At 49.7% G+C, this 27,331-nt stretch overlaps 1 protein-coding gene across 6 annotated transcripts in view; it reads left to right on the top strand.

The window, feature by feature from the left end:
* The first annotated feature begins 379 nt into the window (after window positions 1-379).
* Window positions 380-27,331, top strand: part of NCOR2 (nuclear receptor corepressor 2) — a 234,915-nt gene continuing 207,963 nt past the window's right edge. For 4 of the 6 annotated variants that reach the window (XM_050318211.1, XM_050318210.1, XM_050318208.1 and 1 more), the window contains exon 1: window positions 381-556. The gene's annotated coding sequence lies outside the window, so the exon portion shown is untranslated. Of the gene's footprint in view, window positions 557-27,331 lie in introns of all 6 variants that reach the window. The other 2 variants (XM_050318213.1, XM_050318212.1) reach the window with 1 other exon arrangement.

Genomic DNA, 27,331 nt, shown 5'->3' with positions numbered 1-27,331 from the left:
GGTACAGCCGGTGACAGGGGTACAGCCGGTGACAGCGGTGCAGTCACTGACAGGGGATGCAGCCGGCGATGGAGATGCAGTCACTGACAAGGGAGCAGCCGGAGGTCCCCGTACCCGGGACCGCCGCGGCTCCGCCGGGCGCTGCGGGCGCTGCGCGGCCCCTTTAATGCGCGCGGGCGGCGCGGCCCCGCCCCGCCCCGCCTCGCCCGGCCGCCGGGGCGGCTGTGGGGCGGCCTGAGGGACCGACCGACCGAGCGAGCGACCGCCGCCTCCCGCCGCGCCGGGGCGGGCAGGGCCAGGCAGGGCTGGGCTGGGCTGGGCTGGGCGCGGCTGGGCTGGGCTGAGCGCTGCGGGGCCGGCGCTGCGGCGAGGGGCGGCCCGGCCCCACGGACGGACGGACGGGCGGACGGACGGCGCGGCGCGCAGCCCCATGGCTCTGGATTTATAAACACGGCGCAGATGGCGGGGCCGCGTCCCCGCACCCGGCGCTGCCCCGCCGGCCGCTGAGGCGGGAGCGGCGGCGGCGATGGGGGGCGGCAGCTGCCGGCGGGATTAGGTAAGGAGGGAGGGGGGAACCCCGGGGGACCCCCCCCGGTGCCGGGGTGCGGGCGGGCCGGGCCGGGGGGGCCGCCCCGCTCCGCTCCCCGCAGGTCGGGGAAAGGCGGCCGCGTTACGTAAAAATGAAAATGTGTGCCGCGGGAGCTGCTCGCTGGGGAGAAACTTTCTTCTTTTTTTTTTTTTTTTTTCCCCTATTTTTTTGTTTTGTTTTGTTTTGTTGGTTTTGCTGCTTTCGCCCTCGAGGGAACGCGCCGCCCGGGAGCGGCGGGGTTTGGGAGCGCGGGGGGAGCCCCGCACTTGGCAAACTGGCGGGGACACGCGTCTGCGGGGTGGGGGCACCCAAGGGCCTTTTCTACCCCCCTCCCTCTTCTTTTTTTTCCCCCCATTCTTTCAGTCCTGTGTTTTCCGGCTGTTGTCTCCCCGCACGTTCGAAGCCGGTGGGTTTCGCTGATGGGCAGCCCGGGGCAATGAAGGAGCATCCGAGGGGTCCCCGGGCGCGGGTGGGGGACCAGCCCTGCGCCCCGGGGCCGTGTCAGTGGGTGCTGGGGGCACGGCGGGTGCTGGGCACCACCAGAGCCCCCGTCTCACTCCTACAGCCATGTGGCGTTCAGTGTGTGAATATTTACCGGGGGGTAACCGGGCCGGTGTCTGCAGGCAACAAGTGCACGTTTCTCTGAACCCCAGCTGCAGTCTTTGGAGTGAGCGCTTCTTTTCCTGACGATTCTTATAATTTCCTGTTCCCTGTTCTCCCTCGGCCCTTCCTCCGGCTCCCTTGCCCTGACAATGCACAAAGAGCAGGCTGCAGTGGGTGCAGGCAGCTGCCTGCCATGTGGGCTGCTGCCAACGCCACTGAAGCAGCAAAACCTGCAGGACTCGGGCTGGGGCTGCCTGGGGCGTGGGGCCGCGTTGACCCAACAAACCCATCCCTCCTTCCAGCGCTTTGAACCCTCTGCAAGCCCGGCATGCCTGCAGGCACTGCTGCCTGCGCTGGAGGCTGCGTCTGCTCCCTGAACTTTGTGTTTTGGGTCAGCTCAAGAATGTGCTGGAGAGGACAGTGCTGCTGCTGGAGGTGATCTGTGCAGAGGGTGTTTCCTAACCTGCTCGGTTCACAGGCATTTATGGTTTGAACTCTTTTGGCGACCTCTCAGTATTCCCATGAAGCAAAGGTTGGTGCTCTGGATGCCTGAAAATGTCAGGGTTTTGCTGAATCTGGGATTTTTAATCTGGCTGTGATGTTGTTCCGCTGATACTCCTTGGCTGAATGGAGTGAGAGTTTTTCCATTTCTGTCTACCATTTACCGTAGGGTTTTTATCAGCAAGGTTAAGGTTAAGTTTGCCATGTGCCTTACAGATAAAGGTTTGGTGCTACTACTAATTCATAAAGGGAAGCAATGTGAGTTGGGACAACTGAGTGAGCGCTTCCATCTCTTCTGGAAGTGGTGGCGAAACTCCCGGAGGGTTTTAGTGAAGCCATGTTTTCCTGGATGGCTTTAATGAAATTGTACTTAATTCTCCGAGTTTTGCTGCTGACTCGCTGGGTGACTTTGGGATTTAGCTCAAGCCTCCCATGTGCCAGGGCCGGTCAGCTCTGCATAGGAGCCGTGCCTTGGGTGAGAAACACAGCAAGGCTTGCAGAGTGTGTTGGGGCTGAGTCCCAAGATGCCATGGGAGGGAAATTTTGTGAGTGACGAATATTTTATAACTTCAGTTGAGTAAGCTTCAGTATGAGAGAGACTCTTGCAAAACGTGTTTAGTTTATTGAAAGCAAATGCTCTCAAACCTCGGTTTGTTGTTGCCAAAAGGGAAAAAGTAGAAGCTATTTTTGGTGCGAGAGAGGAGATGGGGCACGCACACGTCTGGGGCAGGAAAACAGTGGTACGTTGTTCTTCTGGCTTCATGTGGGTGGTGGTTTCTGTTATTTAGCTGTTGTTTCTGCCAAGTTGCAAAACACCTGGTTCTGAAACCCCTGCGGAGGTCAGGGCCGGCTCTGCAGAGCTGGTACTGGGCCCGTATGGGAACGCCTCCCACGCCAGCATCTCTAGCGCTGGAGAAGTGGGTGGGTGCTTCTGCCTTCACACCTTTGAGATCCAGGGAGGTGACTGGCATTTTTTTGCGACAGGATCTGCACTGAAACCGTAAACTTGTTTCAGGCAAGCCACCAAACAGCTGCTCCTTGGCAATACCTTTCACTTGCTAATGGCTGTGGTTGGATTTGAACCAAGCTGCCTCCAGTGGAGGTTGTACCAGTCCCTGGAGCCATCCTGTGCTAAATCCAAAGAGGGTTTGGTTCAGGCTGTGTTCATGTCTTGTAATTAGGAGATCCAGTCTGGTAAAGGCAGTTTTGTTATGATTGGCAGTGACAGCGTGCATGCAGCTGTGCTGATAGCTGCACGTGTGGAGAGCTACCCCTCTGCACGGCAGCTCTGGACTGTGCTGTCTGGAATTGGGTCATAGGAGATATCTTCATGACATGGCTGTGAATTATTTGTCCCCTTGATGGCTCCTGGTGTTCCTCCCACTGCTGGTTCAGGTTTTTAGTGGCCTCTGCTGAAATACTGTCCTGTTTGCGGTCAGGTTGTCCTGGGAGGAACCTGCTTGAAGCCAGCCATAATTTACGTGTCTGAGATACCATCATCTTCATGGCCCTGCGGGGAGGAGGAAAGTTACGATCTCACCAGTTTCTAGATGAGTAGGTACAAAGGAGGATCCAGAGGCGGGTTTTGAGCAGTTGTGAAGGAGCATGGGTTTGAGAAGGCTTGTATTTGGGGTACGGTATTACCCATCCCTAACCCGATGTCTCATTCTGACCAGATCACTTGACGAGTCAGAAAATTGAGACTGGGGAGGTTACACGAAGTTCAGTGTGTCAGAGCAAGTCTGCTGAAGAGCTGGTGAAGAGGAGTCTCTCTGCCCATGAGTGCTTTGCCTGTTCAGTGCGAGGGCTTGTCACTCCCAGTGGCAAAGTGCTGGTTCCCCCCTGGGTTTTGTGCCTGTGAGCAGTGATTCCCCCAAATGCAGACCACGGGCTAGATGCAGGGGTACATGAGATGGAAATCCAGGGCAATGTGTTCTTAAGAGGACTGTTATCTTTGTGCAGCTGCATTTGTGCGAACGGCTGCTTGCTTTAGTCTTCACTGAGAGATTTCAGCAGAGAGCAGGGTCAGCTCTAATGGAGCTGGAAATGAGGTATAGCTGCACCCGGTCGCCTCTCTGATTAGTGACTGAGGCTTTTGCAGCTGCTTAAGGATTTGGGCATCATGAGGTCATGGATTTTCATCTAGGCTGCTGTGGTACAGGCTCCTGCACAGCTTTGAAGGGCTCTTGCTGTGTATCGACATAGGAAAGTGGCGAAGAATTGCTATTTATGGCTGGGCTTGCGCTGGCACACAGGTGTTGGGGTCTCCAAGTTGCCCTATAATGTCAAGGATAGATCTTTGCATTGCAGTAGAAAATGAAAATGCATGTCGTTTAATGAGCATGGCTAGAGCAGAGATGCTTCCTAAAAAAGGACTGATGAGGGGAGCTGGAGCTCCAGAACAGAGGGCACAAAAATGCCCATAAAAGCTTGGTCAGAGTGAGGGAGGGATCTGGTAGGAAGGGAAGGCAGACAGAAGAGTAGAAGGAAATGAGTGATTTGTCAGTTTTGGGAAGTGAATCCTGACCTGAGCACGAGGCATCAGCGGGACTGTACTGGGAATTGAGAAATCTGGGTTGTACCCCCAGTCCTGCTGCCCACCCTACTTGTCACTTCCCTTCTTGAGGCCACCAGTTCTCCATTCCTGCCAACCTGCCTCTGGCAGCAGGAGTCACTCAGGGTGTGGACTGTTCCTTATTGAAGGCCAGGAGGGTGCCCCAGGAGGGGGCATTTCTGGTGAGCAGGCAGTGCTCACACAGTAGCAGCACTCCTGCCGTCTTCACGGTGGGAAGCCAAGAGATGTGTTGTGGCTGAGGCTGAGCAGGTGAGAAGAGGCACTGATTGGTGCAGGCAGTGCTGCCAACAGTGCGTGCTCGGCTGCTGATCCACTTGGAGAGGTCCAGAGAGGAGCCCTGCCTGCAGGGGAGAGGAGACCAGTGCTGGCATTGGAGAAAAAGCAGTAAAGGTGGAGCTAGATGGCCATGGCTGTGATTGCTACCACAGTGCCAGGGCTGGAGGAGATCTGGGGCATGGAGCGGGGGTTGGACGGGGAGAGCAAAGCAATTGGTGCGATTATGTGCCTGCTGGGTGCACAGAGGATGCTGATAATGGTTAGTGCTCTCTTTATAGCTGCGGAGCACTGAGCAAACATTAACGAATGTAAAGGATAGCAGCTCTATCTAGTTACAGAGAAGGGAAGTTAACTCCAAATTAACTTTATGATCCGTGAAACTGAAGGTTATTTAAAAAAATAATAACATAAATGGAAATGCTGAAGTTTTCCAGAGTCGCTGAGTACGCTGCTTGTTGTTTAATGCCTTCCATTTTTTCACTCCCAGTCTGTGTTTTTGGCTCAGGAACAAATTACAAGCAATATCAGCTTACGCTTGGATTTGAACCCACATTGCTCTTAGTCAGCTGAAATATTTCCCCTTATCGCTGCTACCATAATGTTTATTTTAGACCGGATAGCATCATGGCTTTTCTGCTAGCTGTAGGGGAGAAGCCTGTCTTTGAAACAGCCCAGCACCTTGGAAAGAAGTGATCTCAAAGCCAGTTTGGTTTCTGAATGAGGTACAGCTTAATTTTCCACTGAGAGGTTTAGGCAAGGCTGTATCCCAGAACGGTTTGCGGCATTAAAAACCCAGGAGGCGGCAGATGGATGAATTGCTGACAGATTTAAAATCGTACGACAAACATAAAGCATTCAGACATGAGGCCAAGGTGGGAGGAAGGTTTCAGGGAGAGATGGAGGCAGAAAGGTCGAGTAAGTTATTCTGGGCAGAAGATGTGCAGGCAAAGGCAGACTCCAGTGGATTCAGCCCATGAGGGGAAGCGAAGGGCTTCAAGAGGAGGGATGTGTTGAGGAGCGTGTTCCCATCAAAGGGAAGGGAGCCCTTCGTGTCCTGGACCAGTGGTGGGAGGAGGATGCGCAAGAGGAAGGAGGCCAATCCAGCCTTGGCAGGAGCAGGGCTGCCCTGGAAGGAGGCAATGTGGTGGGGCCCAAATGGTTTCCTCCTGTGGGAAGTAGTCCAAGGGAGAGTGCCAGTGTGCTGGGAGGCTGGGGACCGTGCAGGTATTGTCTCTGGTGGCTGCAGCCCTGGCTGTGGCTCTCCGGGTGGGTGGTGCGTGTGTTGAGGGAGGGAGGCAGAGCCGGCAGGATTTCCTCTCTGCGGGTTAATAACTAACCAAGCAGTCTGGGTTTATCCTTTCATTGTGGAAGAGAATTATTTACATAATACCACTTGGCGTAATCTTTATTTAGCATTGTTTCCCCGGTGAAACACTGGACAGAGTGGCGTTGCCCAGAAATGCAGTTTTGGCCCAAATCTGTGGGAAGTTAACCCTTCCTGGCTGGGTGTGTTTCTCCCTGCCCGCTCAGGGAACTGAAGAAATAATATTCCAGTGGTGTAACCATCTACCATGTAGTTTTGGGGACTTTTAAGTCTTCTAAACCTTGTTTTCTGCAGGCTGAGGGCTGGTGCTCTTTTGCTGGTACCTGAATGCTGCTCACCAGCTTCCTAAGCAGCACAGTTTGGGTTTGTCCTGTGCATGTTGGGGCAAGAGAGTAGTTTGTAATGCACTCTTCCTTGTCTCTATGTTGAAGAAGGCAGAAGGAAAGAAATGTGTCAGCCCGTGGGTGGAGGATGACAGGATTTGGGAAGGTTCCTGGTGCAGATCATCCCATCGTCTGTGATCAGTCCCTGAGGACTTGCTGTCTCCCAGGTGGGCAGATTTCATCCTCCTCAGGGAGTGTTTAATTGCAAAGTCTGGAGGCTTAGGTGGTTGTGTAAAGAGCTGGGCCCTGATTAGTGCAACACAGCCCAGTGAAGGACTGAACCTTGCACCTGGGTGTCAGTGGGATGCGGTGGGAGAGCTGAATTGGTGAGTAGGATGGCAGGCAAAGTCAAGCGCTCTGAAAATCTGTCTGTGCCTCCAGTCATGCAGCGCTGTCTGGAGAGGGCGGAGGGAGTCTTTCCTCTACGCTGCGGGATGTGTGGGCTTCTAACACGCTGCGGCAAACAATGGAAAGTTGGCTTTCTTCTGAAAATAGTTTAAAACCTTATAAAATTACCCCAGCAGCTAAATTTTTATAGGGTCAGATCTCAGCTGCGTGGTACTTGATCACTTCATAAATAGCTCAGTCTTCAGCCTCTGCAAACTTCTCGAGCATGTACCTGCGGCGCTGCAGAGCACGTGGTTTAGCGGTGGCAGCACCTGGCTCTTGTAGCAGAAGCTCTCTGCGTAAGTGTTTACTGCTGAGGCCGCATGATCTCTCTGGTCTGATGTTGCAAGGAGCTGGTTTTGGAAGGCTGTGAGTCCCCAGTGATTTACACTGGATTACCTGGTGGTGCACACACCGTCCGGGCTGGAAGTTGGCTTGTGACGCCTCTCCTGTCAGCCTTGCTGGAGGGCGATGCGGATCCTGTGTCAGTTTTATGCTGGCGATATGGACATTACCCGATCAAGCCTGAAACTTGCTCGAACAAAGGTAACTTGTTAACACCCTCTCTGAACGAATTACACCTGGCAGGGTGAGTTTGCATTGGATCAGTGCTGAGGCGTGTGACTACAGCATTCCTGATCCACTGCTTGAAGCCCTAAAGCTTTGTGTACTGACTCCTCAGTTACCATCGTGCGATTTGTGATATGTGGTATGTAAATCTTGGGTGTGTAGCAGAGCTAGTGGTGTTTGGTATCAGAGCTGTGTGTTTGGTAATTTCTCCAGTTGTTTGCTGGGGGTATTTTTCTGGCATCTGGACCTTGAGTAACTGCGTCCCCTCTCTCTTTCATTAGAGTTTCTTTTGTTTGGCAAAGGGGATGACTCTACTGTTGGAAAGACTTCCTTGATCAAATCCTTGTTTTTCTGTGGGTACCATGTCGTATAGTTCCATTAGTAAACTTTTCAAGCTCCATCTTGAAAGCAGTTACAGGTTTGGGTTTTTTTTTTTTTTTTTTTTTTTCTTTGTTACAGAGTTTCAAGCTCATGCCAGAGTGTCAGCTTCATTTCTAGGTCACCGGGCTGCCCTTTCATTTCCCCCTCACGCTCAAGTTGGCCGGCTTGTTTTGATTTGGTAATATGTGAGGTGGTGTCCACAGACAAAACCAGGCAGGCCAGTGAAATTCATGTTTCCCTGCAGCCTTGTTCCTGTTGTATGTGTGAATAATAATTTCCAAATGCTAGACCAGAGGTGATTAAAAACTGTCAAAGAAATAAAATGCAGCAAAGTCTGCAATGCAGGAATCTGTGTGTTTTGGGAAAACTCTCTGAACTGGCAGTGGAAAAAGTTTTTGGTATTCTTATTTAAGGCTTTCTAGTCTTTAATGTCACTCACCTGGGAGGTGCTGATGAGGCAGCCTGAGCATATCCAGGCTCTGTAGGAGGTTGGTTGCTGCTGGCTGGGGGGCACCAGGAGAAGGTAGCACTCCCTTTCTGCGCTTGCTCTGGGGAATAGTTTGGCTACAGTGAAAATATTTTTGCACGATGTGGCACAGGCACCTGGGCAGCCAGCTCTGCAGGCCTGCTGCTGGAGCTGCTGAGCGTGACTGGCAAGGGGTGGAGGGGTGAAAGGGCTCCTCTGCAGCCCAAGTGGATGTTTGAGTGGATGTGAAGAGCTGAAACTTTCTGGGGAGTGGCACATGGTGTCAGCGTGCTCTGAGTGAGTACAAGTGATTGTTTTTTACTGAGGTGGAAGGCAATGGGTGTTTAGAGGTTTTTATACAACTTTGGTGTTGGGACTGTGAAGCAGTTGTCATGTCATCAGTTTAGATCTGTTGGACATCCTTATTTCTGGAGCAAAGGATCTGGCTGACAGCACGTATAAGTGGTGTCAGCCAGCCCTTTTTTCTTTTTCCTCTCTCTTTTTTTTTTTTTTTTTCATTTGTAGGTTTTAGTCTCTGCTTTACTTTCATAGCTTGACAGGGTTGCTGCTAAAAAAGTTGTGGGTTTTTTTATTTATTTTTATTTTTGATGTCTGCATGTCTTGAGATGCCATGATTAGAGATGCACGTAAAGAGCTGCTGTGGTTTTGGTCCAGAACCCAGCCAGCTGCCAACAGCGTTCCTGAGGGCTGTGTGGTGTCAGAGTGAGAAACACTGCAGGGTTTTGGGTTTTCTCCAGCATTATGAAACAGAAATAAAGAGAGATGTCAGCATGTACCTTAAGGGTTGTGTTTTCCTTCTAACTCTCACTGTGGAGAGCTAAGGTTTGCACCTTCTCCACTGAGACTGGTGCTTATGAAATCCAGAGCACTTCTGTGAAGTCCTTAAACTCTGCCAACAGCAGAGAAAGCTCAAGAATGGGGAATTTACTTTGCCCAGAGATGGAGGATTTGTGCTGCAGAGGCAGACACAAGTACCTTGGTTGCTCCTGCTTCCCCTGCCAAAGGCAGTGTGAGTTTTGGTCTGTTGCAAAGGCACAAGAGCTTTAAGCTCCATCTGTGTTTTTTTGGTTTTGTGTTGTTTTGTTTTGTTTTGTTTGTTTGGTTTTTTTGGGGTGTGAGGTTTTTGTTTTTTTTTTTTTTTTTCATTTTGTTCGGTTGTGCTTTTTAAATGTCTGTGGATTTCTTCTCAGCAGGAGGTTTTACTCTCCACACAATGTATTATTGTTTGCTTTGCTCTAGTTCCTTGTTTTATGCGGAAACACCTTGAACCTTTGGCTGAGTTGGAAGATGGGTGCAGAGTCAGGCCCGTGGCTGCGGGCTTGGGGCTGTTCCAGGAAGAACATGTCTGTGCACGACTCCTCAGCCTTGAGTTACCCGGCTGCTGCTCGAGGCACTTCATGTGTTTGGCTAATGCAGGCACTCCCCTGCCTTCTGATCAGGCAGTCTACACGTACTTATTTTTGTTTTACAGAGTCTGATCCCTAGGGTAAGAAGGCTGTAGCCAGAAATAAGTGAGTGTTCACACTTGCCTTTATGAACTTCTTGAATATCTTGCCAATTAATTCTTAGGTAACTGAGGCTAAAATCCCCTTTGTAAAGGCCACGACCAGGAATGCTGCTATCCTGAGTCCTTCTTCCCTCGTTCCAGTCCATGTAAAACTTGATAAAGGTGCCTGTGCTGTCTTGGCCACTTGCAGTCTGCTTTACGAAGCCTTTTCACCAGCAGAAGAAATGGCTAAATAAATACAGCAGCTTCGCCTTGCCTTGCCTTGCAGCCTTGCCAAGTTAATTTGGTGTGTGTGCTGAGGAGGCAGAACAATTAGTTACAGAAACAAACGGGTCTTCTCGTGCTCTGCCCTCCCATCACAACGCTAACCTTCAGTGTTCTGATAAGTGTAATAGTGAAATCTGTATTAAGCCACTAATTAAGGCTTGTGCAGAAGGGGGGAAAAAGAAAGGTAACAGTTCAACATTAACCTGCTAAGAAAGGTGGAGATTAATTATATCTCTTAATACGTTTGGGGCTGTAAAACGAGGGTGATTTCTACTGTTTGTTTTACAGCTGATTTCTATTAAGCTCTGAGATGTGGGACTTTGGTTGTAGTGCTGGTTGAAGGAGTTTGCTACCTCACTGCCCCTCAGCATGCTCCTATCACAGTGCTTCTCTCTCCTGTTATTTTTGACCTGAGTAGCTGAATGAATGTCTTCACCAATGTCACAATTTTGTTTCAGTTGGCACTGCTTTGTTGGTAGTATGGGTGCTGCAAGGAGAGATGGGGAGCCAGGGGACAGGCAGTCTGAAATCAGGGAAGAATGGCTGTAATTTACACAACCTGGTTGTGTTTCAAGCCCCTTTTGCAGGAGTCATTTTCACAGTCCTGAAATTCCCTTCCAAGGGAAAGATTTTCTCCCCAAATTTCCGCACAGACCTGTTTGCAGACATGTCACGTCTCCCTTTAGCAAGGGACAAACTAGCCAATTTTGCAGTAGGAGAACAGACCCTCACATAGAGTTCTGTTGATGTTCCAACAGCAGTGGTTTCAGCTTGGAGTCATGGTCAGGCAGTGTTGGTAAAAGTTCAGTCATTTCTGCCATGGGAGAAATGGGCAGCTGGGAAAGTCTGTGGCATTTGCTCCTTTTCCAGGAGCTGAAAATCGAGTGCCTGGTTCAGAATGGTTCTGGGAATGTTCCTCTGTGTCAGAGTTTGGGCTTTTCACATTGTTGCTGCTTTGTGCTGGCTGCCGGCTGCAGCACCTTTGTTCCTTGAATAATCTTGCTTGTGCTCCCTGGGAGACTCAAGTAGTCTGTGCTTTTGTGCCGTGGCCCTGCATATCCGCGGGAGAGCTGATGGAGAGGAAAGTTGGGCAGATGCCATCCTCTGTGCTCTGTGGCAGCTTCTGCAGGCATCAGTCCTGGCTCAGTGAGGCACCTGATGAACAGGGTGAGAGCGAGGGGAGGGTCCTTTTCCCAAGGGAGTTTAAAACCGCTCTGCCACAGGAGCTTTGCTGAATTGCAAATTGCTTTTTCTCTCCCACTCTTTTCTAAATCTGCTGCTGTTCCTGAGGTGGCAGTAGATTTTACTCCTGGGCGTTAGTGCACGGCTGAGTGTGTGCTGTGGCGTGGAGTTGTAAGCAACTGACAGGACGCTGATCGTAATGTAGCCAATGACACTTCAAATATTTGCTTGTTTGTAACACACCGTGGCCTCCTCCCAGGCAGTGAAATTGACAGACAACCTTCAGCTGAGTTTGGGGTGGGGGTTGGCGAGAAGGACAGCTTTCTATCAGTTCTTTGATAGGTGGGCTTTGAATTTTTAAGAGTAAACAGAGCATCTTTTTCTTTCTCCCCCGCTCAAAACCAACCAACCAAGAGCCAGGTGGAGGGCAGATCTCGCATGCATTCTGTTTATTTCCGTGTGCAAATGCATCTTCTTGATGTGTCATTAACCTGGTTTATCTCTGTAGCTATTTTTAGCAGCCTTATGGTCTGCGGACAAGGAGCTCTTCCAGTAAGCGCTTGTGAGCAGCCCAGCCTGGGCTGAGGGCGTTGGCACAGAGCCCAGGGTGTCCTGGGGCTGCAGGTTCCTCCCTACCCGGCTGAGGGGCCTGGTTGGGCTGGGTGAGCTCCCCAGTCCCACACAGGGAAATCTGTGTGAAGCATTACTCTTCAGTTCCTGTGGCCATGGCAACCGACTTGGATACATCAAACTTGACTAATTAACCTAATGGAGAGTTGTTTCCAGGCTGAGTCTCTCCCCTCGGATTTCAGAGCAGAACTTGTCTGATCCACCCGCAACCTCTGCAGCTAGCACAGACTTTCTCAGGATGCTTTCTCTAACAGGTTTCTTTCACGGGTCTGTTTGGGGATTTGGGGAGGGTGGTTGAAACTGGTGCTTCTCTTGCTCTGCATTCCCTTCTCTTTATAATCACTCAGATTCCCCTGGGAGGAAGGTCCCAAACTTGGATGGGAAAAACTTGCTCTGATTTCTTCCTTGGACTGGGTGAGGTGAAAGTGAATACTTTCCTGTATCTGTCCTGTTTCTGTATTGCAGGATCTCTGCCACCCTGACTTTTCCTGTTTAAAATCTGTGAAATCCTCAGGCTTGAAACAAAACATCACATCCTGGAGATGTCTGTGCATGTCCTCAGGTTTCCTCATCCTAATGCACTAGTTAAAGGCATTGCTGCTTTGCACTGTTTCTCCTGGGTTTAATTATTGTTTCAGTGATTGGAGCTGCAGACTGCAGCAGGGACTTAAGAGTTCAGCCTCAATTAAAAACCACCCTGTGCCAGGCAGATAGCGGCCGACAGCACTGCTATTCTCAAGTGTCTCCAGCAGTCCATCGAAACACCATGTGATCGGCTCAGTTGAGAAATCTGAGTAGGCAGAAAGCAGTTTCTGGGATAAACCTTGTGAGTGCTTCTCAAAATAGCCTGAAAGCAAGGTTTTGCTTTCCACAGGCACTCTTGGTCCTTGAGGCTGGGCAGAATTTGACATGGATTACTAAATATTGCGAAGGTCTGATCTTCAAAAACCATAAGATCCTTTTTTTTTTCCCTTTTTTTCTTTTTGATGCTGCCTCTGGTATGTTTGAACTTTAAGGATTTGCATTTTCATGTCTTTTTAGCCTTAATTGTAAGTACTGGGACCTTCCTTACTTGCAGTTCCAGCTTTTTATATTTTTCAGCAAAGCTGATGACCTCATGTTTGACCCTTGGAAACCTCTTGGGCAGCCCAGCAAACAAACGTGCTGTGAGAGGAGCACATGAGAGTAGCCTGAGCCATTACACTGGTCAGTCATTGACCGGGACTCTTGTTTTTTTTTTTATTTCCTTTGAAGTTCTGCCTAATCATTGGTATTGGAACCCCTGCCGGGCTGGACACCTGGAGGGGTTTGCTGGCTGCTGCTCCCCATGATGTCCTGGGTGATGTGGGAGGTGGCAGGGGGGCTTTAGAGAGTCCAGCGCTGTAATCAGGTTTTACTGGGGAAGAGATTGTCATTGATATCCCTCGGATTTGGCATCTATATAAATACACGAGCCAAGCTCTGTTTAAGCGTGTAGGTTCATGTCAGTTCATTTGCCTGGGCAGGGAGCATCCGGTGACCGTGGTCCTTCCGTCTAATTTCTATTCCCAATATAAAACAAAAACTGATGAGGTGGGGCTCGATGAGGGTAAATCTGTGTAAGTGCCGTTGCAGCTGGAAGTGACTGCTTCAGATATGGCTGATTGCAGGACCAATTGAGAGATGGGGATAAAAACTGCGTGGCTAAAACTGGTACCATCACACTGACAGAGACAAGTGCTCGTGGGCCTGGATGCTGCATGGGTGACTGAAAGTTTGTGAAGCAGATCTGAGATCTCAAGAGCTGTGAGTTGTTTTTCCACCCTTAGTTACTGTAATACCTCTGGATGACACAGAGCATTCAGGAGATGCTGCTAAACTGAATTCTACAGCTGAATTCACACTGGAGAAATGAGAATTGCTTCTTTTTGTTGGGGAAAAAATAAATCTGCTTTTATCACATCCTTGTTATCCTTCCAGCTTGTGGCTTGGAAAATGAAAGAAAATTGATAGAGAGGGCTGACTGACATGTGGAGAGAGGTAAAGGTCCTGACTTTCTGGGGGCCTTATTTCATGAACTTTCTTGTCCTCCATGTGTTTGCTGATGTGTCAGTGGAACTGAATTTTGTTGGCAAGAATGTGGTTTGAGCGGAAATCTTAGACTGACTCTCAATTGGCTGCCTAAGGGTGATTTGAAGCGGGGCTTGCAGGAGCATCCCTACTCTCGCTGGGGCTTTGGCTGTCGCTCTCCCCTCCCAGACTGGCCGTCTGCACGAGGGGCTTCTCTGCAGAAAGCAGCCTGTGTTCTGTGCTCACGTACTGAGCAGAAGCCATGAAAAATGTGGTTCGGATGACAGTGATTTGGGGTAGCTCTAGAAAATAATTTTCTGCTGGTGGATAGTACCAAACTATTTCCCTCCACCCACTCCCCCCTTCCCCAAAACAAAAGAAGAGATGAAAGGATTCATTAGGAATTATTCACTCAGCTCTGCCGCCTGTCTGAGATCTGGCTGTCTGCGTTCATCCCCCAGCTCAGGGAAGGTCAGAGGGCATCTCCCTGGGGAGGATTTGCTGTTGACTGAATTGCACTCTGTCATTATCCTGCTGGATAACGAATGCAGTGGCCTCATTGGCACTGGCTTCAGAAAAAGCACGGTCATCTGCATGTGGCCTTGAGGCGAGGGGCGAAAACCTGAGGAGAGCAGCGTGGAAAACCTCATCTTGTGGGGAAGATACAGGGCAGCCCCAGGCTGTTTGGCACAGTGGTTTGCTTGCTGTGTGATGCTGAACAGGTCTGTAGCTGCTCTGGACCTCTGCACTGTCTTGTTGGAAGGGGGCGGAGGGGGGACGGGACTGGGGAATGGGGGGATGCATAAGAGTGTTTAAAGGACAAAACTCCTTCTGATGGGGTGAAAATAGTTCACATGGCTCCTGTTTTCCTCAGTAGAAAATGTGGCATGCTTGTGGCACAGTTTGAGATATTTTAATGAGATTTAAACAATTTTTTTTTGGTTTGTTTTGTTTTCAAATAGGTTTCCTGAAAGAAAAACATACAAATCCCCCTGAGCTAATTGGTGTGTGATTTGAATTCAGCTGCTACCTTGGAAGAGCTTTTCCAGCAGCTGATCTGAAAACAGCCTTTCCCACAGTATCGTGGGTTGTCAGTCAGTGCTAAAGGATCTTCAAGTTGCTGGTGGGGAGGAGTGAGATGTGTTTTGTTTGATATGCTGCATCTTTTGGTTTGAGTGTCATAAAACACTCAGAGACGTGTGACAAGAAGACCCTAATGGAGAAGGCTATCAGAGGGATGAAAGCCTTAGTAGCTGGAAATGAGTAAGAAACAGTTGTGGGTGCTGGAGCCCGTTGGGCTGGCTGGGGAAGTAGATAGACCTGAAGAAAATTTGCATTTTAAGCACCAATTTCAGATGGTACCCACCGCCTTGTGCCTTGATCTTCTGGCAGCTGCCGGCTTAGAAGGGCTTGAGGCTGTGCCCTTCCAGCGTGTGGTTGCACGTCACTGAACTGCACGGGGGTGGCCAGATGCAGCCCTGTGAAGTAAAATATTAAGCTTCAAATGCTGGCCTTCATTGCCTTCAGGCGAAGTCGGTTGCCTGGAAGATGCTGTGATAAAATTGCCGGCCCAGGTAATTTGCGTCCTGATGACAAGCAGCAGAGAGGAGGGCAAGAGTTTGTGTGTCTGCTTATTGCTGTCATCCATCTTGCGATCAGAAACTTATGAAATGCCCTTTTGTGTTACAGTGCAGGGTGTGCGAGTGCATATTTAAGTGGTTAGTAAATATATCCAGTTGCTAGATTGGATCACATCAGCCTCTTAACAAATATAGACAGTGATGGTTCATATCTGGATGTCCTGACAGTACAGTGTGGGGTGGTCTTCGTGAGTTTAAAATCTTATACCCAAAGCAGGACAGTAATTGCTTGAAATTATTCTGATTCTGCTGCCAGCATTAAAGGATATAAAATTAACTTGTGCTGGAAAAAAAAAAAAAAAAAAATTCAGCCACCTGAATTCTTGTTCCTGTAATCCAGGACAAAGTGTGTGGGACTGGTCACGAATCAGTTTAATTGTTTTTGGGTGTCTGATCCTCCAGGTCCTTACTGCTGCAAGAAATCCTCCTTGGAAGGGCGGTTGTCTCCGGGCTGTTGCTCAGCTGAGCGATGCATGACCAAGTAGTAGCTTGTAGCATTTATGAACTAGGGCAGAAGTAGATCCCTTATTCAGGCAGAGCTGTATAAGCCTCCAGTGCTCTATACTAGGCCCCAAATTTGCCTACATTATAAATAAGTCTGTGGCTCTGTGCTTGTGTGTTGCTTTTTTTAAGCTGAAGGCAACCCCTTAAGCTCTTTTCTGCAGGTCTGTTCAAGCTGGGGCATGGGGAATTCCTAAGAGGATTATCATGGTTTACTTGATACAGAACTTGAACTTGAGCAATGGCTTATCTTATCAGTGATAAAAGACATGGAAATGAAGTTTACGTAACCGAAGAGGCCTTGAACGGTGGCTTTTTTTTCCCCCCTGCTGGAAGCTGGAATGACAGATCTCCCAAATTCTTCCCTCTCACAACTGCAGTGTTTCTGTTATCTGGTGTGTACTGTCTGGTTACCATTGGCATTTATTTCCAGTGCTGTGTTTGAAGCAGTTCTCTGGAAAAAAAAAAAAAAGAAAAGGAAAAGGGTGGAGGGGGAGATTGGCAGAGGCTTAGCAAGAGGAGCTGTGGGCATTTACTGCTTTTACTGGAAAGGCTGGATATTTTGCTGGTCCAAGCCAGATAGGCTGGTGCCACTCATGGCTTGGTTGCAAGCTTCTGCATTATACTCAGCTTAACATGTCATTTGAAGAGCAGCAGAGAGCAAATCCACTTCACCAGTGGGCTGTGAGCATGAGGCTGGAAAGTCACTGAAAGTTGTGACCCTGAGAACCAGAAAAGACCTGGGACTAGATGAAGATGCCCTGTCTGTTCCCATTGGAAAAAGGAAATGAGTGGGGAGGGCCAGGATAATCTCCTTGGTGGCAGCTAGAAAATAAATGCAGATAAATGTCTGCTGCTGCACTCCGGCTCTGCTGATGGATTGCTCTGACACAGTGTCCGTGCCTCTGCCCGGGTGAGGGAGGTGGCGCAGCACCCTGACTGCTGCTGCCAGAAGAAAGTGGCCTGAGCATCTCAGCACAGGGCTGTGGTCTCACCCCGTGCTGGATACGCCTGTGTGGCCATGGGCTGAGCCAGCTGTGTGTGCACAGCAGGGCTGCGGAGCGGGACGGGCCTGCTCACCTGCTCAGGGTACACGGGGGCTGGCTCTCATCATCAGCCTCTGCTTCAGAGGGGAGATAAACACAGCGCTCAGCAAGCAGCTCTGCAACCAGGAGCCCTTCTATCCTGCCAGATTACAGTGGGTTTGTTTGCCCTGGTGTCCCACACCTGCCTCTTCTGTGCTGCGTGGGAGGAATTTTATTTTTGAGCTCTTGCTGTCACAGATTGTGACAATGCCACAGAGGTCCAGGCCTCGCCATGCTTCTCTCAGAAGGACTCAGCAGACAGTTGAAGGCTGGCAGGCTGACAGCACTTATTAGAGGTAACCTTCAGGAAATGCCACACACAGCCCTCACTGAGCTTTCTGGCTCCAGGCGCATACAGTATTTACACCACGCTTCTTGAGTTTTCCTGAAGGCTCTCAGCCTGCAGCTGCCTTTCTGTGCTCTGCCACCTGCCCCATGTCCTCATGCTCCAGCGCCTGGAGTGGGTTCTGGCTGCTGGGCTCCTCTGGCAGCAACCCACCGTGCTGGGAGGGGCTGCTGGCGCCAGCTCTTCCTCTCTGCGTGGCACGAAGGTCGTGTCCTTTGGCCCTCAAAAAGGTGCTTGTGGTAATGTGGTTTTGCAGCCTTGGGTAAAGCCAGCACTGAGTTTTCACACTTGTGTGTGCAGGGAATGAACCGTTAAGAAGTGCAGCACCTGCACAGCAGCTCCTTGTTGAAATGCAAGGGAATTACATCAGATCAGATCTTCTGACTAAGCAGGTGACTTGCTTGAGTAGCTGTGTGTGGAGTTAAAAGCCAAGACCTAAGTACTAAGGTTTGAAAAATTTTCCTCAGGTTGTCTTGACGGTGTTTTTCCTCCCACATGGGGTGAGAGGAAGGAAATGTGATATTATCTGGTTCTAGTAAATGGTGGTGCTGAACAGCACCTGAGTACTTTGTGGTGCCAGAGCCTGGACTGGGTAGGTGTGGGGAGGCAGTGCTGTACACCCCACTGGGGCATCTGCCCCAAAGACAGGTCAAGGATTTTCTCTGCTTCCTAGGTGAGAGGTTATGGAGTGTATATCTGAAGGATGGGATTACAGGATGTGCTTAAGGCCTGGCCTTGCTCTGCTGCCCTGAGTTGGTGGCTCACGTGTCTCTTACAGACCAAACAGTGACTTGTTTCCAGCAGCAGCCGGCTGGAGGTTGAGCTTGGGTTCGGTTGCCTGAGTCTGATCGGCTGTTTGATCCACCCACTCTCATCTTGCTGCTTGCACTGTGCAGAAGTGCTCTGGTCCCTTCAGTGAAGGATCAACTGTGATCCTTCTCGAGTGGATCTGCTGTATGAAGAGCAGAAAACTGCTGTCCTCCTGGATGTTATCCTGCTTGGGGATGGTGGGAACTTGATGGTCCTTGGCCTTGGTGAGGTTATTCTCTGGGATGCTCTAATTCTCTGCCACTTGCAGAGGTTGAAGTCTTCCCTCCCTACTACCTTGTGAGAACTGTCAGAGGGGAAACCCTTGGAGTGGCATTAAAATCCCACTTTATTATTGTTAATTTTGCGTAATACTACTTAGAGGCTCAGAGCGACTGGTTGCTTGGACTTGGCTCAGTGGGGAAGAACGGGACAGGCTGCCTGAAGCCGAGGTCCCTTGACTGTGTCAGCTCTGAATCCCCTGCTCCTCTGGTGTGGATTTAATTTCCACGGTGCTGCAAATGCTTCCCCAGTGCCCAGCTATCAATTGAAAAGCAGTAGGGGGGTCTGCGGGGGGGTGGCGATGGTGGGGAATGACTTGTGGTCTCCATGGCAACCCGGAGACGATAAATGGATCAATGTGCTGTTCTGCACCATCTGAAACTCAAACAGCGCTGGCTAAATCTGGGGGCTGCCTTTGCCTGCCAGATCCTGCTGTGGGGTCATTAGTGTGAGACTGCTCAGCACGGAATCCTTCCCATCAGTGTGCCTCCAAGAACTTGCTGGGTTTGCCACAGAGTAGGTGGGGTTTGTGCTGAAACCCACACTTGGTGCATACTTGTGCTGTTTTGGGTGTCTACACTCCCTTGGGGTTAGGTGCTGTTATGGGCCACTGGCCAGGCATCCAAGTCTCTGGATTTGGAAAAGGTAAAGGCACTCGGCTTGCTTCCCTTCCGCCACCTTTTAAAACCTCCAGCTCTTTCTGGACAAGCACAGAGAGATTTATGTTTCCCTTTCTATGAGTTAAAGGCTTGGCATCCTGGATGAGGTTTATGCTGGGGTGATGGTTAAGGGCAGCTGCCTTTGTTCTCACTTCTGCTTCTGGTGGTGTGGATAAACAGAAAATCTGTCTTCTGAGCTGCTGCTGTAGTGTTTTCAGTGGCCACGTTTACTTAATAAAAGAAAATATTGATCTTCCTCCACTAGATTTCATAAAAACTTATCTTGGTATGAAGTTTGCAATCCACTGTTTTTTTTCAGACAAGAGTCTTTCCAGTGCTGAGGTCTCGTACCTGGTCTGGAGTCATACCTGGCTCAGGTTCAACCAGAGACTCCCCAGTTCTCAGCCAGGACCAGGGACTGGTGTTCATGGAGCCAGTGGAAGGCAGTGGCTGAGTGCTGCTGGCTGGCTCTTTGGACCTTCTTTGGTCCATGCTTTTCTGGATGTGCCCCCAGTGCTTTGAGTGCTGCAAATCTGTGGGGCCGCTCTTGGTGTTGGAGGTTGGCCGCGGTGACGAGGACTGTGCAGACAAGCTCAGGATCTGAGGTGCTGCCTGGGCTCGGCTGCTCTTGTGTCTGGGGGCATCAATGCTCTTCCCTTGCAACGGGAGGAAAACTGTTCCTTCCATTTAACACAGGGGCCTGGAGAGATGAGTTGCCAGAGGTTGCACCTAAGGCTTGTGATGAAGCTGGGAGTATCTCACAGGACTCTTGAGCTTGAGTTTTCTGCCTAGACTTATATCTGAGATAAACGCTGGTATCTGTAGGGCTATTCTCATGTTGATTTCCAAATGCCTTTCAGGATAATTGGAAGGACTTTGATTCCTTGGCCAGGTCTGTTTGTGCAGGGATGAGGGTGCATTTCATTTCTAATTTGTGGTGTTATGTTTGTAATTTTGTTAATGCAGACAGGGAGACCTGCTGTCTGCTGTGGGGTGGAAAATCCCCAAAGTATGCTCTGAAGCCGCTTGTCTGTTGTGGTTCTGTCTGTCCAGCTCTGCCTGTAGCCCCTGGCAGTGGCTTGTCACACGTTCAGACGCCCGCTCTGGAGATCACTGTTGCTGTTTATAAAGGCTTGATTGTGGGACAGCCTGGCCAAATGATCTGAGCTCGTAATTCTGTGTGGTGCGGCGCTGAAATGTCCAAGAAATCTGCCATCTCTGTTGTCCTGTGAATAATTTATGGGTCTCTTGACTCCAAGCTCATAAAAATCGATAACTCTTTGTGGATTTTTTTTTTTTTTCCCCCCAGCAGTAGCTTGGTTAAACTCTCCCATTCTTTTAACTTGCTGATGTTGAAAGACCGTGGCTTGTTTGCTTACCTGAGCCATGTTTTCTTTTTGCAGCAGAATTGATCTGGGCTTTTGCACAGAGCTGTCTGTCGCTGTTCTTCACCAGGACACTGGGCTCAGGTTACTGCAGGAGACAACCTCCCTTGCGCCTTTTCCATGGGCTGTTGAATGTCTTTGGGCTGTTGAAACTCCTGCTCTGGGGCAAAGCTGCAGAGCTGGGAGAGGTCAAAGTGTTTGAACATTGGCACCAGCTAACAAGAGGTTAAAGCAGCTGCTGGGAGTAACTGGCAGTGTCAGGAGGCCAGTTGCTGCCAGCAGAACTGCAACCCCCTTAGCTCAGTAATTTGGATATGGATATGTTAATTTATTCCTGTAATTTCTAGGCCTGTCTCTGAACACTGAAGCGCTCTGATGGTCTTTGCTCCCTGTCAGGCTCGGAAACGAAGCCTGAAGTGTACCAGTAACAGCTGTGCCCTCTGTGTTGGGTTATTATCCTTTCAGAATTTAATAACGTGACACCCCTTTTTACTGGATAGCTTGTCCTTCCCTCTAGGAACAGATCGATAACAGACCTTGTATCTGCTATTTGGGTGTAATTGCTAGTGTCAGCTGATGTCTGGTGCTGTTTCTCCAAACAGCCCTGGGAAGCTCGGTGGGCTGTGGGGAGCAAGAATTCCTTCCATGCTGGTGCCACACCACATCCAAGAGCCTGAAATTAGGGTTTCACAGGGAAGTTTCCCTGCTCCCTTTTCTTCCTGCTTGCATTTTGCTGTATGTGAGGTGTGAGGTGGGGAGGGGGAGAGGAGAAATGAAGCTTCCAAAGGCGGTGGTGGATAACTGCATCTGAGCCATGATGCTGCATTTGGAGGACTCCAAGGAAATTAAAGCTGACTGCGTAGTGCTGGTCTCTCAGTCTGCAGAGCATACAGATTTTGTAGGTTGGCTGTGGAGGACGGAGGAAGGGTTTGGCTTTTGCATGGGGAGAAGGCAAGAGGGTTCTCCATTGCAAACTATTTATTCTTGCAGAGTCTTTAGGGTAATTGAAGAGGGTAATTGCTGTACTTTCATGCATCTAATCCATGGGTTGCCTGGGGAGAAAGGAGGAAATGATTCAAGTGCAGTGCAGGGTGTACAGTAAAAAGGGGAGGTTTACTCCAAGGCTAGCCATCCCCTGCCTGGTCCTCCTCTTCCTCGCTCCAGTTTACTTCTCCCTGGTTTCAGGGAGCCTTTGCTGGGGTAACTGGTACGATTCATAGCTGTTGGGAAGGAGAGGGGGTGAGCTGTAGGTAATCTGAGGACTATTTGTCAAGGGAGCAGTACTTTTTTTAATGAGTGGGGTTGAGGTGAGGATTATATGCATGTAAATATAGTACTAAGAAAATAGAGGAATATAGTAACTGTAAAAAGTCTGCAGTATCTAGAACTAAAAAAACTACTTTATAAATACTTCCTAGCCGTGGGATTGGCCCGTGTAATCCTACAAGGGAAGAGAAGTTGAGTGATTGATGGTTGGCTCCATCCTGCTTTATCCCCAGACACAGAGTGCTGTATTAAATATGGTTGCCTCTTGGTATCACACCTGTAACGAGAGGCATAATATTAAGTTACGGCCTGTGTAGCTGGCTGGGGGAGGTCCATGGGATGGCATTCCTGCCTCATTTCAGTCTGTGACAAATCTCCCGTAGATGGAGTCAAGGCCGGGCTCTTGGCTGTGGATTTGTTTAATCACCAGAGAATGCAGAACTGCTGGGAATTGAAAAACCATTTCATTAAGAATCCTTGATGCCCATTTTCCGAGCTGAAAGCTGCGTGCCAGCATGGGCATATTTTTGTTTATTTATAACACCTGCATTTACAGCACTGCGCAAACCATCTGGAGAATGGGATGAGTACCTAAAACCCCGGTGGGGGGGAGGTATTGGGAAATATAAAACCTGCCCTGTGCAGCTGCATGTGCTTCCACTGACCAGAGCTGTGACCTGCAGTTGGCCTGTGCTATGTACTGCACTTCCCTCTCTCTCTTTTTTTTTTTTTTTTTTTTTAATTTTCATTATTATCTCTATTTCTGTATCCAACTAAACTGGGAGGTGGAGGGGTGGGAGAGCGGAACAAGATGGAACTGATATAATGGGGCTAAATCCTGCCCAGCTGTTTTCTCAGCAGCCGTCTCCCTTACACTCCCAAGGAAATAAATGCTCCTCTTGAGGGTCCTGATGGTTAATGATGATTTGAAGAGTGCACACAAACATCTCTGCAGATGCAGCCTGCCTATGAGATTCCGGTCATGCGGCGAGCCCTGGGACCCCGCTCCTCTCGCATTCAGTGCGATGATAAATCATTCATAGCCTCAGCAAATGCAATTCTCTTCCTTGCTCTGCACATAAACAGTCCAGGACCCTGAAGAAAGCCTGTGTTTGTAGTCCTTGGAGGATGAGGCAAGTGCTGTGACAGCTGGGAGGATCTGAAATTAAAGTTACGGGAAGGGTTCTGAGTGCATGAGTGTAAAAGCAATTTGGTACGGGTGGGTGTTTTGTTTTATAGCTGTTCTAGGGTGATGAAGGGAGAATAGGGATGTGCTCATCGTGTCCTGACAAATCAAAACTATTACTGTGCTTTATAGCCCTTGTTTTGTAGGGAGCTGATTGCAAACATGGATTGTGATGCTTTGTATCGTGGCTCTTGTGTTCAGGTGATAAGGAGAGAGGTAGAGGTGCTGAGGTGGAGAAGTGGAGGAGTCCTGATTGCACTTGTGCAAGATGCAGGTTCTTGAAGGTCTCCTGGGTTTAGTTTGTTTGTTTCAGCCTGAAGTGTGCAGCAGGTTGGCTGGGTAGAGGGTGAGCCTAGAGTCAGCTACAGCTTGGAGAAGCAGCCTTATCTAATGTCCCTAAAGCAGGGACAAGTGGCAGCTGTGTCCACATGAGCTCCTTAGGCTGAAGCCGGTGTGGAAATGGAGAGTGTGAGGGAGGAATTGGGATCCTGTGTGGACACCAGAATCTCAATGTGTTTGGCTTGAACAGCCCTGCTCTCCCCCAGCTCAGCTCCTGGCCTGCATGGCCCTGTTCCTGTTAAAATCTGTGCTTACTTCCCCCTCCCTGTGCAGGCAGTGTGTGGGTTGGTTGGTATTCCAGCCCTAATCCCCTGGAAACCCCAGGGCAGGAGGAATGCCCTTGGCCCCTAACAGCTGGCAGCTCTGGCCAGTGTGTGGAAAGGAGGATCACTGTGCTGGAATAGCTCTGTCTCTTACTGTTTCAAGCAGAGATCCAGTCCTTGCACTTCACTCTTGTCTGTGAACTCATTTGGGTTTCTGGTTATGAGTGTCACACAGCGAGCTACTACAGGGAAAGGGAGAAACACACATGCACCTACACACGCTCTAGAAATATGTCAGAGTTGGGCTTGCTGAGAAGCTCAAGCCCAAGCATGACCTACTTTGAGACTGTTATAATCTGCAGGGGAATGCCCTCTGGATTAGAACAGCATGATCCTATCAATTTGTGCTTCGGGCTGGAGGAAGCACTGACAGAGTTGCTTATTTTCCCCTTTTGCACAGGAAGTTTTTTTCCTTTTTTTTTTTCCTTTTCTTTCTAGTGCTGAGATCAGCAGAGGTGTGTTAGACAAGTGTTACACCTGGGCTCTGCTTTTCCATTATGGGTCTGTGCTGAGCACCTTCTTTCTGGGAGACTTCTGTACCATGGAATTGCAAAGTCCACGCTTTTTTGTGTCTCAGCCAAGTTGGCTGGCAGAGGCTCTGGTCCTGGCCATGGAAAGATGCCGCAGCCGATCCCTCCAGTACCATTTTGATACTCAGCTGTTTCCATCTGTTTGTTTGGGTTTGTTCTTTTTGTCTGATCTGCTGAGCTGAGAGATGCGTTAATAAAACGTGAGAAATTCTCCAACCCTTGTCTTTCCTCTTGTGTCACCAGCCACTGTTTATGTAAGAGCTAGAAATCTTTATTTTTTCCCAACTAAAAAATTGCTTCCAGAGCTCAGCAAGGATGTGCATATCCACAGCAAGAAGGAAATAAACAGGGAGGCTGCATTTAATTTCACTGTCTGCCAGAAAGTGGGAAGCTAGCACTTGCCAAGGAAAGATTTTTGGAATAGAGGTGCACCACACTTAATTTTCCAGGAGACTTTCTGAAAATAAAGAAGCTGGAATGGAAATAAAGCTTGCTGTGATGAAGAGAAATCGCTACCCGTTGGCTGGGAGCTTGGCCTTTGATTGCAGAGGTAGCTTTGCCTCGGGTGACTCTGGGGGGCTTTCAAAGAGGCTTTTCTCCCATCTGCAGTACCTGGCACAGCAAGAGGAATGAGGAGCGAGGGTTGTTTGGTCCACTGGTGTGAATTGTTCTGCCAGACTTCAAAGAGAAGTGGAAATACCTAATCTGTCGCTTTCAAAAGGAGGAATAAAATATTCTCATAGATTCTAAATGGAATCACATCAGCGGTGCCTCTTCTACCGTTGCCTTTGAGCTGCTCACTGATCTTTCTGATTGGGGTAATGCAGTGAGGAAGATACAGTATTCCCTCGAGGGGAGCAGCTTGTGAACATTACTGTTCAGTCAGCCTGAAAAGCTCTATTACAGACAGATTTAGACCCGTCTTTGTGCGCTGAGAGGCACAGCCTGGCTTCCGGGAGCAGGCTTTGTCTGGAGGACAGGTGCACGTTGGGCTGAATTATATTTACCCTTTTTATCTCCTGCATGCACCACTTTCACCTGCTGTCTCGAGGAGGGGGTTGGTGAAGGGGTTAGAACAGGCTGTGGCGGGGCCGGTTATCCGGCAGTGAGGCGTCTCTCACGCGGGATTGCAGCATCCTTTCTCAGGCCCATCCGGTTTTGGCAGCGCTCCAGACACCTAATGAGTTGTCCTCTGTGAGACTGGGAAGGTGAGGGAAGAAACAGATTTGCAAACAACCCAACCAGTATTGGTTTTCTTCATTTCCCACATACCCTGCCAGGTTTCTGTGCACTAGCCCGGCAGCTGTGGGTTGTGCTCGTTGCCAGTGAGACTGGGGCAAGCTCACAGTGTCTGTGGGGTAATCTGGGGGGCTGCCCTGCCATGGCTGTGGGATCTCCCTGTTCATGTGGTCAGGCTCAGTTGGTTGTCATATACAAAACTGGGAGACACGTGCCTGATGTTGGCTGCCTCTTTTGCTGTCTTGTGTATTTCCATGCCCTAGTACTTGAATTTCAGTCCTGAGAGCCTGGTGTTGTAATGAAAGGCAATTTTTCTGCACATGGAAAAAGTCCCAGAAGGTCTCTGTGTGTTACTGGGAGCTACTGAAGACAAGCGGAGGAGATTAAAGTCAGGTGGATAAACCATCAGCCTCATTAAATGTGCTGCGAGAGTGTCTTCAAGGTTTTGTCTGTGTTTCCAGAGTTCTGTAATAGCTTGCATTGAGCTTGAGGAGATGTCATGTAGGAGTTTTTGGAACAGCATGAATATGGAAAAAGGAGAGGATTTCCTGAAAGTACAGTACAGATTGTTCTCTGTGTCTTGCAGCTACACTGGTGCGTTTGAGAACATAGCTTTTATCTCTGTCGTTGTGCTCTTCATGTCCATCCCTTGAGGAATTTCAGCAGGGCAGATGGGATTGTTCAGCCTTCACACAGATCCATCTCCTCCATGCTTCCCTGTAGTGGGCCTGTCTCTGTACTCAATACTTTGATTATTGAGCCTCCCCAGTGTTCTGGAAAGACCACAGGCTCCCCTGTTTTGCTCTGCAGAAGCAGCACAGCTGGAAACAGCATCAGAGTAAGTGCCAGCTGCTCACGGACGTACTGTGGGATCGGGCTGCATCGGGGAGTTTTAAGAAGAGCAGGCTGTAAACCTCTTGTACTGCAGCAGGAGGGGGAGGCAATCCTTGGAGGTGGCTGTGGAAATCCATTGCAGGGTGGTTTTGGTGCCCTGCCTGCTGTAGGAGGAGCAGGACTGATTCCCTTCGTGCCTTGAAGCTGTGTGTCTCGTCTCAGCAGGAGGGAGGACACATGGTGGTGTGCCTGGGGTCACAGCCTCTCCTGTGGCCATGCTTCTGGATCATGTCCATTGGGATGGGAGAGTGCCTTCGAGGCAGCTGCACAGCTGCAGCAGAGCAGCCCTGGCCACGCCAGCAGAAGCAGCTCATGGAGAGATCCCAGCTCTGGCATGTTGCTGTCCCAAAGCACAACAGGGTTGGCTCCGCAGAGCAGTCTGCCAGAGCTGGCTTAGCGTGGCCACAGCTGTTGGCTTGGATGCCAGAGGAGATGATGCAGAAGGGGAGGAAGGAAGGAAAAGTTCCCTTTGAAAAATGGCAGTGACAGCAGGAGAGCAGGGAGGGTGAGGCCTATTGATTACACGCTCATCTCGGTTTCTTTTGTGCCTCTCTTCGAAGGCCCAACTTGTGTGGACAAAGAAGCCCTGTGCAGTGATCTGAAGTGGGTGGTGGTAGAGCAGGGTCTGGTGCAGCCTCTGGGAACTGAAGCTACAGAGCCTGATGCGTTTGGGCTTTAGCCCAAGTTTGCCAGCAATCTTGACTTCTTGGAGACAGCAGGACATCCCTGGTGAGACAGGCTTCGTGAAAGAAAGAGTTTTGTTCTTAGTATGAGGTCTGAGCTATCTGGTGAAGGCAGCTAGCGTGTGGGCTTACTGAGCAGCTCTGAAATGTTGAGGATGTCTTTGTGCGTCACTGTAGGAATCCATAAAAGTCCTATTCATGCAGTTGGCATTAAAAAGTTTAAAGAACCATTTGTGCAGGGCACTAGTCTTGCCCCTAGAAAGAGATAGCTGGCTCAGCAGCTGTGTGCAGCTCAGTTGTGTCGCCACATGGTCTAGGACTTATCCTGCTTGTAAAACATTGTATTTCAGGAATGCTTCCCCTAAAGCCACTTGTGCCACATTCTTTGTATCTGAGTATATTCCCTTATCTGTCCTCTCCCTACTTTCCAAATACAATACAGACTAGCTGTGGAG

The sequence above is a fragment of the Myiozetetes cayanensis genome, unplaced genomic scaffold, assembly GCF_022539395.1.
Source record: "Myiozetetes cayanensis isolate MyiCay16 unplaced genomic scaffold, myiCay2020 scf21, whole genome shotgun sequence".
NCBI lineage: Eukaryota > Metazoa > Chordata > Aves > Passeriformes > Tyrannidae > Myiozetetes > Myiozetetes cayanensis.
The sequence above is the reverse complement of the archived record's forward strand: the minus strand, read 5'-3'. Positions and strand labels throughout refer to the sequence as shown.